The sequence below is a fragment of the Ochlerotatus camptorhynchus genome, unplaced genomic scaffold, assembly GCF_037179485.1.
Source record: "Ochlerotatus camptorhynchus isolate MF236.1 unplaced genomic scaffold, CSIRO-AGI_Acam_v1.1 ptg000201l, whole genome shotgun sequence".
Taxonomy (NCBI): domain Eukaryota; kingdom Metazoa; phylum Arthropoda; class Insecta; order Diptera; family Culicidae; genus Ochlerotatus; species Ochlerotatus camptorhynchus.
Genome location: NW_027040691.1, coordinates 31,174 through 46,384, shown reverse-complemented (window position 1 = coordinate 46,384; position 15,211 = coordinate 31,174).

Here is a 15,211-nt window from a genome sequence, read left to right as displayed (position 1 = left end):
AAGTAATAGTCAGCAATGGAGCGAATTCATAGGCAGATTTTGAGGTCATCTGCATATGATAACCAAGGAGCAGAAGCACGTCGTTGAAGTACAGTATAAAAATCAACGGTCCCAGATGACTTCCCTGAGGTATACCTGATGTGGTGAAGAAACTAGCTGATCTGCAATCTCCTATGGTAACCCTTAGTTGGCAACCGGTAAGATACGATCGAAACCAACTCAGAAGATTACCGCATGCACCAAGCCTGCCGTGCTTAGCAATCCCAATAACTTGTCGAATACTGTGGATAGGTCTGAATAAATAACGTCCGTTTGAACCCGATCCGACATGCTTTCGGTTATATACGATGTGAGACACAGCAGCTTGGTGGTTGTAGAGCGGCCGACAGTAAACCCATGTTGATCAGCACTTAAATACTGCTTACAATGGGACAGCACCCGTTCCATAATCACTAGCTCGAATAGTTGTCCACAGCTCGTTTCGTTACCTTTCTGTGGACGGGAAACATGTGCGAAAATTTCCAGCTGGATGGAAATATGCCATTGGAGAGGGACATGCGTAATATATGATGAAGCGGCATTAACAAGCTAGCAATATGTCTCTTCAAAAATACAGATGGAACTCCATCGGGTCCTGGATTGAAGTATTACTTGAGCAGAGTCGCGGGCTTGGAAACCATGTCAGCATTAACATCAATTGCACCAAGCGTTTGATCATTTACTGAAACGTTCCTCGGAACATCACCAAACGGAAAATCAATACCTTGGCATTACAGTCAAAGTAAGAAACCGACATCCGTAGCCATTTTCGAATACTAGATGGTGGACCAAAATCCAATATGGCGGCCTCCGGACAGCGTATATGCATCTGAATCCATGCAATATGGGTGTCTATGGAATGGGCTCGATGAGTAGAAGTGGAAAATTGACATTTGGATTTTGGTCCGCCATCTACTAATCAAGCCCATTCCGTAGATACCTATATTGCATGGGTTTAGATGCATATTCGCTGTCTGGAGGCCACCATATTGGATTTTGGTCCGCCATACTGGATTTGTGGAAGCGATCTTGGGTTGAAATCCATCATTTTAATTTCATCAGGAATGCTGAGTTGAATTTCAGAATGTCCCAGACTCTAGAATTTAACATATCTTCTAATCCTATGATTTTCGATGATTTTGATCTTGGTTGATATTGATTGTGGTTGATTTTGGGAATCGAAAATCCTAGCTGGTATTGGTCGAAAATCACGGTTGATTTTCGTAGTGATGATGGCTTGTGGTGCCTGTGATTTTATGTGATATTGATCTTGAAGGATAGCTGATTTTTATTTTCTGATCATGATTTTAATCAACACTGGTTGTGGCACGTTGCGGGTAGCCATTGACTACTGTTAATCAACAGTAACAGCTGTTTTGCTCATAATTGTGAGACGATAGGGAAATAAACCCTCCAAGCGAGCGTCCGGAGACATCGTGAAATCGCTGCTCTGTCGTTGGAAAACGGCAACTGTGATCAGTTCGAGGTTCGGTGCGATCATTCCATCACATTCATCATCATGACTGATGAAGCCAGCAGCTCATTATCCGCCGGGTCATCCACCCAGCGATTCACAATCTAGCATGCAAGCCAACCCGTTACACACTCACACACACCCCTACATTCGCAAGTACTTAAAAAAAACTAAATTAAAAGCGCATAAAAGAAGACCGAGTAAAGTGCTATTTGCGCCCTGATCTGCCTCACCATCCCACTCTTTGTAGAGAGTCGGCCTGGGGAAGTGTCGTGAGCTAAGCCAACAAAAGAGGCTGGTGGATAGCCCACGCAGTTGATCCCCTTGGCCAGGGACCTGGGGCATTGCCGTAACAGAGAGCTCTGCTCTCACAGAAGCAACAGGATTTTATCCTCTTATACCGCTAACATCCGTGGTCTCCCGAGTTCTGGGACCTCTAAGTATGTCCAAACTACCGTCGTCAATAGCCACGAGGATCAGTAACTTAGGGGCCTCCCTTAGCTCAGTCGGTAAAGGCGCAGCTACAAAGCAAGACCATGCTGGAGGTAGCTGGATTCGATTCCCGGTTCGGTCTAGGAATTTTTCGCGTTGGAAAATTTCTCGACTTCCCTGGGCATAGAAGTATGATTGAACTTGCCACACAATTATACCAATGCAAAAATGGTACAGGCATCGAAAGCTCTCAATTAATAACTGTGGAAGTGCATCTAGAACACTAAGTTGAGAGCATGCAATAAGCTAATATGCGATATGCAATTAGCTTGAAATGCGAAGAAGAAGAAGATCAGTAACTTTACATCAACAGCGGCCGGTTTCTCTACTGCGGTGAAATCAGCAATTCGATATCACCATCTTGCAACCCAGTATCACAACATCACCTAAGCCGTTGCCACCTATTAGCCTCAAATAGTAAGCCACCACCGACAGTGCCTGGCATTTCAAGACCGCCATCGTCCACGGCCTCCGACGTGTAGTCACATCCAGTCATCATCATGGCCACCTGCACGTTCCGGTAATCTGCCACCGATAGCGGTCATCGGGACTTCAGTGCTGCTCGGTTTCTCAGGAAGCTAATGCCGTTGGTCCCCGGTCCATGAATTGATGGGTTCAGGCTTGTGAGCTGCCTCCCTGGCAACGGTAGCGTTGGTACTTATTACGGAAAACAAATCAAAGAAATATAAAAGTTTACTGGATAATCTGGAAAAATACCACTGTAACGTAAATATAGAATACTCCGGTATATTGTTCAACAATTCTATGAAAGGGGGGGGGGAAGGAACCCTAGGTCTGGAGTGAACCAGGCACCCCCTGACCTCTCATTTTTACGCCAATAGGGGTAAGTGTCTTCGTAGAAGTTGTTTATAATAAAATGGCACTTCTTTTTATAAAAAATATACAATTAGGGTGATCCTCATTTTAATATAAATCAGATTCCGAACTTTTTTGCATTAAGCTAAAGGTGGTTACATTCTTCAGAAAAGCTGTATAAGCAATCATTTCAAGCAACTTTGCTGAATACATCATTATCTTAGCTCTTCATTTAACCATGAATACTTTTCTGCTCTAAACTGTGGTGCCTAAAAAAATCAGTTTAATTTTTTTTTTTAACATTTCGAAAAAGTAGTCTCGATAAGAGTTGTCGGGAAAATTATGGCGCACATTTTCATGTCTTAGAGTATTTGGGTGTAGCTTAACATTCAAAAGTTATGAGTAGTATTATTTGAAAAAAAGTTTGCCGTCTTCACATGTTAATATCTCAAGTAGCTAAACAGATAATTTGTTTCTTGATACGGCTTTTGAAAGGTCACACATAACGCAATATTTGAGGGTAAAACTGCGAGACTGAATTTTTTTTAATGGAGTAAAATAGCTTCAAAAAACCTCATGTAAATTATGAAAGTTCGTGTAACTCCAAAATGCCAAAATTTATCAACATTGAATATATCTTCGGTAAAAATAGAGGGTGAAATTAGTTCTAAAAGTCAAAACAAAAAAGTTAGAATGATTTCGATGGCACCCTAAAGATGAATAGAGGCACCCTAATAAAAAGCAGAAAATAGCTTTAACATGGTTATCGGCCGGATGGGGCGAAAGGGGGGGGGGGCAAAGAGTGCAAAAGGGATGAAGAAGTGATGACGGGACCAAGAGGGCCAAAGAAAGGGACGATGGGGGCGTAGGTCAGCACATCCTTCGAGTTGAGCATAGTGGACCAGAAATGCAATTTAGACAACAAACCCAATTAAACGAAACATTTACGAGGGATGATACCTCGAGTTTCTCTTAATAACTAAAACTGTCTACCGGCTTACCAAAAAGATAATTCGCCACTCATACATAAAGATGGCACAGCGACCTAACTTTTTACTCTGATATTGTAAAATCTTGATATCAATATGGCCCCAGAATTGATTGAGTAGTAGAAAAATGCCGATCGGTAAGAAAAATCTGTTTTGATCGTGCCGCGAAATTTTAATTTCTTACCTGTAGCGCTGTGATGCATCCAAGAATACACCAGTTGTCCTTAACGCAATTATCAAATTGCACATTCCGTCATAGTTTTCTCGTTAAAATCTTTTCACCACGAAAAGGCCGCCATTTATATTAAATTCCTTCACGATGAGTTTCCACGCAATTAATCCACGCTGATTCTGTTCATGTATGATAGCTTCCTATTTGGATTAGGCTGTGAAACTACCACGGAATGTCACCCAGTCTGCAATCTTCTCACTAAATGCTGGAAGTCTAATTTCTGGCAGGATAGCCTTCGAAAATGCTGTTTCGATTGGGTTGCCCAGTTAACCGTTTCTGACGGACGTTATGGATGGAACATTTTGCTACGTAAACGGTCCATTCGGGAAAAAAAAGCTTACGCACAAATTCTAGTAAACATTTATCAAATCTCAATCAAATGCCATCAAAACCTACCCCCGAACTGGAATATCAACACCATAAACGTCCAATTACTCGCCTGACAGTTAACACTGGTTTTTGCCTGGTTCGACATCACTCACACTTACCGCACTTCTAATCATCATCAGCATAGAGGCGAACAAATTACGACACGAGCCGGTAGAGTTTGCTGTCAAGAACACGTCTCATTTCGCAGGCCATCATCGTCGTCAACAGCCGAAGCCTTACGGCGCGGATGCACTGCTAGTAATCAACACCGACCGATCCCATCCCATTAGATCTGTCCTTCTGGTTCTAGAACACACCAACTTTTAATTATACTGTGATGGGTGTGTGTGAATGTGTATGCGTTTGCTATGCTATGATGCTGTGCCAATGCGGGATAGCCAGTGGTGCTTCTTCATCAAACTTCTCCATCACAGCCGATGAGTGTCCTCGGTGCTCGTCCTCAACACAGGAGAACCCTGTAATGCTCATCTTACTCATTATCATCATTTTCATCGCATCGCCACACAAAGCAAAGTGAAAATGCGCGCCCCCGGACGGAGTTGGAGACGTTGATGTTGAGGATGGCTGAGTCCTTGTCTTGTCCTGTTTCGTTTCCCCGACCGTTGAGATTACATATGCGACGAGAAGCAGGGCATCCTTCCAAGTGGAAAATCTCCCCGGGATGAGGGCTGTCTCCAGCTGGGAGCTCATCCGGAAGTAGAAGAAAATTGCGGGTGAAAGAAGTAATCATAAATAATTACGGGGTGTGCAGCTGAGCGGATGATGGGTGGGAGGAATTGAAATGGGTGCAGTGGAACTTCAAAAGTTGCTATATGAGCCAAACCGCACTCGTTGCTGGGTTCAAAGGGGAGAGGGGACGGAAGTATTTACGATGCTTAAGGTATCCATGGATCCGGGCGTCGGGGGAAGCCTTGACTACACGAATTGTCGGAGGGGGATAAAAATCGAGGAAAGTTTCATAACGAGCTGTGGATCAGTCAATGCATAAATCTGAAATTAATTACATTTTTCCCTAAACTGGTACGATCCAATCCCATTTAGAGCTCCTGTTGAGAGGGCATCTCCCGTAACAAAGCCATCTTCCGAAGACTGTGCGCTCGGAAGCAACGGGGCCCAAATCACGTGGATGAGTTGCTCAAGTACCTGGGCGTGTATTCCGAAGGCATCCCATCAGGGAAAATGAAACACTTTTTTCCTCGGTCTTCTATATGCATACAGACCAGGAAAACTACTGTCGGAAACAATCTCCCCCTATTTCAAAGCCAGACTCATCCATTTAGGAATTTTTCCTCGTTTTCCTTCAACCGTTGATGATTTGATGTTCCGGGATCTTGCTGTGTGAGTAGGCAGGATAATGAATGACCACTTTACGCAGTGGTTTTACCACTCAAGTAGAATATTTGGCTTGGGTTAGTTCTTCGCTTCAAGGGATGGCATTTTATGGGCGATGGAAAATCTCCTCGGTAACTACTAAGGGATTTCTCCCTAATTTTTAGACCGGTTTGTTATGTCTGTAAGGTAAATGGTATACCATGAGGCGATGAACACTAATGTCATTACAGTATTAAATTGTTTTAAATGAAATATCCTGATTAAAGAATAAAGAAACTCAAGAAGGAGAAACTCTGAATTTTAATCACGTTCTTATGCCGAATCTAATGAACTTCCAAAATAGCACCCTACATGCAAAACAAATTTCTTTTACATCCAATGTTGGATTTATTACATCTTCTGCATATTTATCATGCAACAAATGTACAAGCAAATTTTTCAAGACCTTCACGAGGATGACATAAATCCAGACATGAGTCCAACTCAATATGATTTTCTGGGTCTTTTGAGATCTCAGGACTTTGCTTTGACTGCTATTTTGTGCCTGTTCTTGAGTCTTCTTAATTTGGTACGAGAAGCTTCGAAATTACTCTAAACTTTCCCTTGTTGCTTCAAGATCATATTCCTGTAAGTCACTGTAAGCAAAACCTTCAAAACAATTCTAAAGTTTGCATGACTTTACTCTTAGGACCTACCCTGCAAATCGAGAAAAAGTTGATTTTAAAGCTACCAATATGTCGGGCTTAATCATTGCTATGAAAGGTTTGAAATTTTTCTCAATTGTTTAAGACATCCATGGCCGAACTCACTTGTTGTCCGTCCGCATCGTGCTCTCTTGCCGTGCGGATCTACTTGCTTTTAGCTGAAGAAAAGTATTACTTCTCAGAGCTCAATATTACCTGCACATACCTTACCTTACCAATCAGGCTAAGGCCTTGTTGTCCTCTGCTGTCCGAAGAAGTCGTCTCCACTCTACTCGATCCATGGCCACAGTTCGCCAGCCTCGTAGTGTGCGAAGGGTCCGCAGATCGCCTTTGGACGATGGATGGTTCTCCCAACAGCTGGTGCAATCCGTGGTTCATTCGCCTCCGCCACGTTCCGTCATCCATCTGCACTCCACCGTAGATGGTACGCAACACCTTCCGTTCGAAAACACCAAGGACGCGTTGGTCCTCCACGAGCATAGTCCAGGTCTCGTGGCCGTAGAGAACCATCGGTCTAATCAGAGACACGATTCCCTGCCATAATACGTCTTTGAATTTCTCTGCTCTTATCATTTTTGGCGGTCACCAGGGAGCCCAAATACACGAACTCATCGACCACCTCGATTTCGTCACCGTCAATCTGAACTCGGGGTGGGAGACTAACATTGTCTTCCCAAGAACCACTTCCTTTCATGTATTTTGTCTTTGGATGCGTTGATGGCAAGTCCAATCCGTCTAGCTTCAGCCTTCAGTCTGATGTACGTTTCCGCCATCGTCTCAAAGTTCCGTGCCATGATGTCGATGTCATCAGCGAAGCCAAGAAGCTGGATGGATCTTGCTCTTCTGATCACACCTTCTAACGCGATGTTGAATAGCAGACACGAAAGACCATCACCTTGCCGTAACCCGCTTCGAGATTCAAAGGGACTCGAGAGTGTCCCCGATACTCGAACAATGCACATCACTCGATCCATCGTCGCCTTGACCAATGGCGTCAGTTTGTCCGGAAATCCGTACTCGTGCATAATCTGCTATAGCTGATCTCGATCGATTGTGTCGTATGCGGATTTGAAATCGATGAACAAATGATGTGTGGGCACGTTGTATTCGCGGCATTTCTGCAGAACCTGTCGAATCGCGAAAATTTGGTCCGTGGTAGCGCGGGCACCCATGAATCCCGCCTGGTATTGCCCCACGAACTCTCTTGCAAATGGTGACAGGCGGCGGCATAGAATTTGGGAGAGTACCTTGAGGGTGGCACTCAGCAGTGTGATCGCGCGGTAGTTTCAGCAATCCAACTTGTCGCCCTTTTTGTAGATTGGACATAAGACACCTTCCATCCACTCCTCTAGTCTAGTCTAGTCTAGTCTAGTCTAGTCTACACATACACAGCCAGTACTTGAAAGAATCCTGGAAAATGATACATCTATCATTTTTCTTGTCATTATTAATGCCTGCTGCACATCAAGGATGTGAAACAAACAATAAAGCGGCCAGGCCTACTGTGTAGCGTTTAGTTAATTTTTGTGGAAGTGAATGTTTACCATGTCTACTTAATAAGTATAGACAGTGGTTAACATTTAATCCACAGGTAATCAAAGAGCGGGGACATACCGTACCAACCACTCCGTATGCAGGATTTGAAAATAGACTTTATAAATCGTTGGGAGTGACAGAGCTAAGAAAGTTAATGTACACTCCTTGGTTGTCCGATCTCCTGGGATGGAACACAGGTATTTACCCCTTGTGTTCGAGCGTACAGTCCTCCCTCCGTACAAGCGTGGACGGCACCGCCCACCCACTGCCATCCCTCAATTGATCCAGCCGACCTCAGTCGAAGGACAACAGAGAGCGGTGTGCGGACGTAACCTATACGGAGGGAATGCTGTATTCGCCTAGGTTATAGCGCCCTTGCTCGCTATTCGTTATTCGCTGTCTACAATGAGAAGAAACAATGCATGAACTTACAACACGCCCCGCATACACGTAGTACCGATATAAAATGTATATTGGTACTGCGTGTACACTTCCATCATCAAAGCAATTCCTGCTTTGTAGATGGCACGTATTTAGTAGGATGTCTCCTAAAAAAATAGGATGTCTAAAATCCATAGGATGAAAGTTAAGTCTCATCCGAATCAAATGATTCCAAATGCTACGGATTCATAGAAATTAAGTTTAAATAGATAAAAGTAAAAAAAGGAACAATCTCACCAAATCAGTCCAAGTGAATCCTTTGCAAGCAGCTCTGTCACGTTTGGTGTAGTAGTTCCGATCATAGACCCGCCTTACGGGGATCAATCCTCAAGTTTAATATAGTCAATTGCTCCTTGACGCAAACACGAAGCGACCGCTCATAAAATCATACAACGCATAAATAAACTGAACTTAAAAACTATCACTTGCGATGCCACAAATTTCTGGAGCGGGAGCATAAGCGAAATCTAATTACAACTTCACAACATTCGAGAAAACCGGAGCAAAAATTGACGGCTGAAAATTTTTTCTAAGACACCTTCCATCCACTCCTCCGGTAATATCTCCTCCTCCCAAATCTTGGCAATTACCCAGTGCAGCGCTCTAGCCAGTGCTTCACCACCGTATTTTAATAGCTCACTTGGTAGTTGATCTACACCAGTTGCTTTGTTGTTCTTCAGTCGACCGATCTCCTCCTCAACTTCTTGAAGATCAGGGGCTGGTAGCCTGTCGTCTTCTGCGCGTGCTCCAAGGTCTGTTGCCGTGCCACCTTCGTTTACTGCTGCTTCACCGTTGAGGTGCTCGTCATAGTACTGCTTCCACCTCTCAATCACCTCACACTCGTTCGTGAGAAGGTTACCGTTCAAGTCCTTGCACATATCGGTCTTCCTGCTGCGCTTCTCTTTTTTTTTTCAGAAAACCAAGTTTTGTCTGTCTGCGCTTGTCTGTATCGCTTGTCTGTAAGTCGATTTCGAGAAAGTTTCGTCGTTTCGTACGATCTAGGTGGCTTCTGAGTCAACTATACATAGACGTCAAGGATCATCTGCGGGTTTCGATGGCATCATTTTCGCGTCGATGTCCGTAATCGCTAAAAAGAAATAACCTTTTCAGTTCGATAATACGTGACCTTGCATTTGTATACCAACAGTGTCAGAAGGAAACACCTGCGTATCGGGACCAATTCTACAAAGCGACCACCAAGCACCACCATCTAGCTACAACAAACGGTTGACCAGAAAGTCGTACAACCATCGCTACAATCTGGAACAGTTCAACCAATCAAGTCACCATGTTGCCACAAGTATCGGCAGCAGCACCGGAACATGATTCAAATTCTCGTCGCATCCGCTCGCCGGATTGCTAGAGTGTATGGGTTAAATTTGCAAAATAACGTGTTGAAAGTTAATCCATCCATTTGAAAAATTATGATTTTCAAAAACTTAAGCACATTCTTAAGTCATCATTTTTTTTTTTTTTTTTGGATATCGATGATTCAGATCAAAAGAACATCTGCCAATGCTGATCTTTTTATACTTCCTGGCTATCTAGGGACATATCTGAAAGAAAATCCTTTTCCTTATGCAACGTTTTCTGAACATTTACAAAATTTCCTTAAGTTTTAGAAAATTTACTCAAATTTCAAAGTTCCTTGAAATAAAACGATGGTCCAAAATCATCATCTTCAGGACGTTCATTAAGCTTTTTAAGATCTCTGACAAACTGCTATAAAGTTCCCTAAACTGAAACGAAGATCTCTGAAGTCTTCTATCTCTATGAAATTCCCTGAACTTTTTCAAAATGCCCTGTACTTCTATGAAGTTTTAGGCAGTGCCATGAATTATTACGCAGTCTACAAAACTACATCAAAGTTTGCTGCACGTCTACGTTTCTTGTTGATTTTCCGCAAAGTTCGACGCACGAATTTTCCTAAATTTGTGCGAAATTCTGTGAACTATTTCAAGTCCATGAGATTTCATCAAAGTGCTCTGAAATTTTAAAAAAGGTCCCTGAATAATAAAGAGGTTGCCTGACATTAAACAATTAGCTTCTACGAAGATCCCTAAACTTGTATAAAGTTCCCATTTCTACGAAGTTTTCTGAACTATTCCATGATCTCAGAACTTCAAATTCACTAAATTTAGCTCATGATTCATCATTCAAAATCAAGACAGTGTTCTATTGAAAACAGTTAACGGAATATTAGAGCCAAACGAAGCATAAGTGTTATTAATCATATTAGCGACAGTATAGCCTCATTCACCCCATATTGTCAATTACGAGCTGCAAGGTGTATGAAGTGTCGTTGTCTTATAACTTTTTCAGGTGCGTAGAAGAAAAGTTACCGAAGTAGTTCGATGAAACTCTACAAAGTTCACTGAAGTTCGGTGAGCTTCTACAAACTTAGTTGAACTGAAAAAAAAAATTCTGCACCTCAAGAAATTTTTTAAAACGTTCCACGAAGTTTCTTGAAGAACTACAAAATACCTTGCAACTCGGATAGCAGTTCGTACCCTGGTGTAGTGGCTGTAGATGATTTGTCAGACAGCACCAGCTAATCAACAGAGGAAGTGGTAGAGGTGCTGCATGAAGTGGTGATAATTTTTTTTTTTTTTTTTTCCTTTGGTTTGTTTTCCGTCGATCTTGTTTTCCGTGCTGGGCACCAATGCTACCGACGCGCCAGGAAGGCAGCTCCCACACCTGGACCCTACCTATCGACCCATCAAGTCATGAACCGGGGACCAACGGCTTTACTTCCCATCCGAAGGAAGGCGTGATCAGAGATGTTATGCCTCAGAACATCCCGGTGGCGCCGACTGGGATTGAACCCAGGCCTGCTGGGGTGAGAGGTAAACACGCTTACCACTACACCACCGGCGCCGTTGAAGTGGTGATAATGAACGTGCCCTCAGGAGGCCAATAAAGCATACCAAAACGAAGTCCGAACAATTGGTTCTCTGCCAGCTGCAAAGTACCTATTACATTATGATGGTTTCAATTTGATTCACCAAGCTCAATTAGTTCCAAATCAGGCTGATTCGAAAATGTGAGCTAACTTTGTGGCGAACTAATTCTGCAATGGCTCTTTGAAGTTTATATGGGAATTACTATGAGAAAAGTGTACTTTTTGTCCTCATCGTTCTAACCCTCAGAGTTGAAAATTATCTGGGGAGAATCACCCGGGTGCAAGAGAGAGTGAGAATATTGACAGTTCACTTTTTGTCTGTTTATACACTCACTTCCGTGAGAAAGATAGCAGCGCAAATGCGTTATTGTTTCTCCAAAGATTCCGGCAGAGCTTGACGTGAGTGAGTGAAAACATCAATAAAATGGCTGAAAAACGTATACAAAGACAAGGGCGTAGCCAGGTTTTGAGCTAGGGAGGGGCGAAAAAAAAAATTTATTATGGAAAATTTCGCCGAATGCCATTTCACCGAACGCCATTTCACCGAAAGCCTTTGGGTTGCTGAGTTTAGTGCAGTTTGAGGACAGTACCGAAAAGGTGGTTGTGAATGTTGTGCTTTGCAGGGCAAATGGAAAAAAAACATTAAAAGTAGTCACGGTATTGAACTTGAAGCGGCATCTCGTCAATATTCATCGGGTTTTCTGGTGTGGCTAGATCGCTGCTCCTCTCTCCATTTTCGCTGCAGCTGCTGACGGCATTTCAAGTGCCTTCCTCTCGACACATTTCAACGACGACATTCTCCACGTTAAGGACGGGCATCTCCCTTCACAAAACTGCCTCGAACCTTGGACAGTCGAAGACCACATGCTCCGGCGTTACATCCACGTTGCCACACTCCTAACAGAGGAGTGACATTGCGTGTCCGAACCGATGCAGATACTTCCTGAAGCAGCCGCGGCCAGACAAGAACTGCGTTAGGTGGAATTTGACGTCTCCGTGATTTCTGTTCACCCAGGTCGAAAAAAATCTGTATTAGTCTACGTGGTTAGGTTATTATCTAGGACTTTCAGCCAGAGGCTGTTTCATCTCTTTATTAGTCTACATGTCCATCTACCGTTCTCTGCCGTGTTCCACTCCTGTTGCCACTTAGCCAACCACTCCGCTCTCACAACTTTCCGTACTCTTCCGGCTTTCCTCCGCCTGTAGCACTCGCTGTCTTCCACTTTGAGATTATGGCATGCCCCCGACGGTGATATCTTCCCGCTGTACCGCTTTACAGTTACTTTCCAATAGAACTTCCGTTTTATGATGGACCATCTGCAGCTTCGCTCCTTACATCCAGTTACCAATCATGTTGATCGCCTCGGTCGCCAGCACTTCCACCTCTTCCAGCGTCTCACCTGTTACCGTCAAGACGATGTCGTCGTAAGATAGAGATAGAGATAGAAATAGAGATAAAATAGTAAGAAGTCAGTTGTCTCCTCTTCCTCTTAGCAACAAACTAACAACCAAAGTCTTCACCGGGGTGATTCTCCCCGGTGAAGCAAACGAACTCTCTACGATGCTCCCTAGTGATCACTAATATGCTCCGGTGTGTTGGACTGGTGGAGGTGCGAGATCAGAAACTGTATTTGTTTGCGAAGTGGGAGAAGCGATAGAAACTGAAAACAAAATAAAAATTTCTCGGGTGAGTTTGCTTTTGTCATAGTGCGAAGTGTCTTTTCAACTCATCACCCTGCTTACACTGGGGAGAATGGCATCCCTGCTAACTCTACACTATAATGATTTATGGAAAAGTTGTCCATCAAAGACCCCCCTCTTACGTGAAATTTTCCCAGCTAAAACTTCGTTCGAACCCACTTTTTAATGGAATGTTAAGAAAATTAGTTATTAATTAATTTCCAAGTTGAAAACTTTCTGGTAGGTTCAATCGGTTGCTTTCAGGGCAACACTGCATCTTGCTTTTATGACTTAATAGCCTGGATTGTTTGTCCTATTATTCCAATGCTTTCTGCTGAGTAGTAAATGGAGCATGTCAGAAGAACATCATCTTTCTAATCAATTAATAACTAATTATCCTAACGTTTAATAAACTTCAAAGGGCCAAGTTCAAATGTAATGAGATCAAATTTTGTAAGAATGATCAGGAGCTGATTTGAAATCGTTTGAACTTGGTGGAGCAAAATCAATATTTTGAACCATGAACATTCCATGTGTATGGATCGGTAACAAATAACCCCGCCGGTAATTGGTCCGTAATCGTTTAACTCATCTTCCACTTGAAATACTTCTATAAAACCACAATCTCTCAACCCTCAAAAAATGAATACCAACTGATTCAAATCAATCAGCTGTACCAGCAACACGAGGATGTGACAGGACTACTCGATCAACAGTTCTCCGTTGTTTTCTTTATCACCAACCAGCCACTTTTAGCATGTGTGCAGGACGTAGGTATGCTGCCGATCTCCCTGAAGCTCGCCGAGCTTAGTTCATGAGACACAGCACATGTGACATGAATGAGGCACGTCGGAACAAAAACGAGACGCGAAATAATTCGTCTCGAAATGTACCAGGCTGTACCTACGATCTGATATAAAGCGTTTCTCTATCACGCGGGATGGATGCACGTGTACGTTAACTCTGGTCCCACATCAAATTGCATCACGGAAAAAAAAAACGCTGTAGAAAATTTTCTAGTTGACCCTTTCTTTTCAAAATCTCAGGCAATAAAATACAACCCATTAGTAAGTTTTAGGCATATTTATTTCATTCAACTTCAATACCATAACCGTACGCTCGCACCTTACGCTTAACTCCACTCATTAGGTTCTGTACAATATCTGGCTGCAGCTTCTTCTGTACAGAAACCCACTTTTTCTTCATGTCTTCCTAAGATTTGACCTCCTTGGGATGCTTCCGTAGTGCCTGTTTCATAGTAGCCCATTATTTTTCGATGGGCCTTAGTTGCGGTGCGTTGGCGGGAGGAGGGTTCATGTCATTGGGTACGAAAGGCTTCGTATCACTCCAGGACAACATTTGAATAGTGGCACGAAGCTAGATCCGGCCAGAAGATCGTAGGGCCCTCGTGTTGCATCAACAGAGGAAGCAGATGTTTCTGTAGACACTCCTTGAGGTAGTCACAAACGGCTGCCAGAAATCCGCCTTGACGTAAGTCTCATCATCCATGATGAGACCAGGGGTTGAAACAGTTGACGTTTTTACGACACTCGCTTCTTTGTCGTGCGTGGCAGTCTGTTTGTAATCGTACACTCATGCTCTACCGTCGTTTCTCTCACACAACACAACCGGTAGAATAACATTCGAGCAAAAAGAAAATTACCAAATAGCTATCATATGACATGAGTGATTTGGTTCTAATTCCACAATTTGGTGTAAATTAAACCATTTATGAACATAAATGTTATTCCGAGGACATCATTGCTTGCTATTTTCAGAATTCACACAAGCACAACATCAGCAGCTCTTATTATGAGAAAAACTAAAATACATACATTCGTGACGGTATTCGGCGACAGTGTCATATGACAGAGCATGTTAAATGACATTTGAGTTTGGTAGTGTACTATGATAGCTTGTTTTGCAAGTGTCGGAGGCAAAGACAGTCGATTATCACAGAAAATGTGTCGACTACCGTGACCGCTTACAAGACTGGATGAGACAATGAGACTTCGTCAGCATCTGGGTGTACAGTTTCCGGGTCCGTGTCTTTCTCACCGTATTTTTCCGTTCGTCACGATTTGGAGCCTTCTGCACTTATGCGTACGTATGCAGTCCCTCCCGGTCCTTGGATCTCTGAACGAAAGACTTGGACAGATTCAACTTTTTGGCCACATCCCTGAC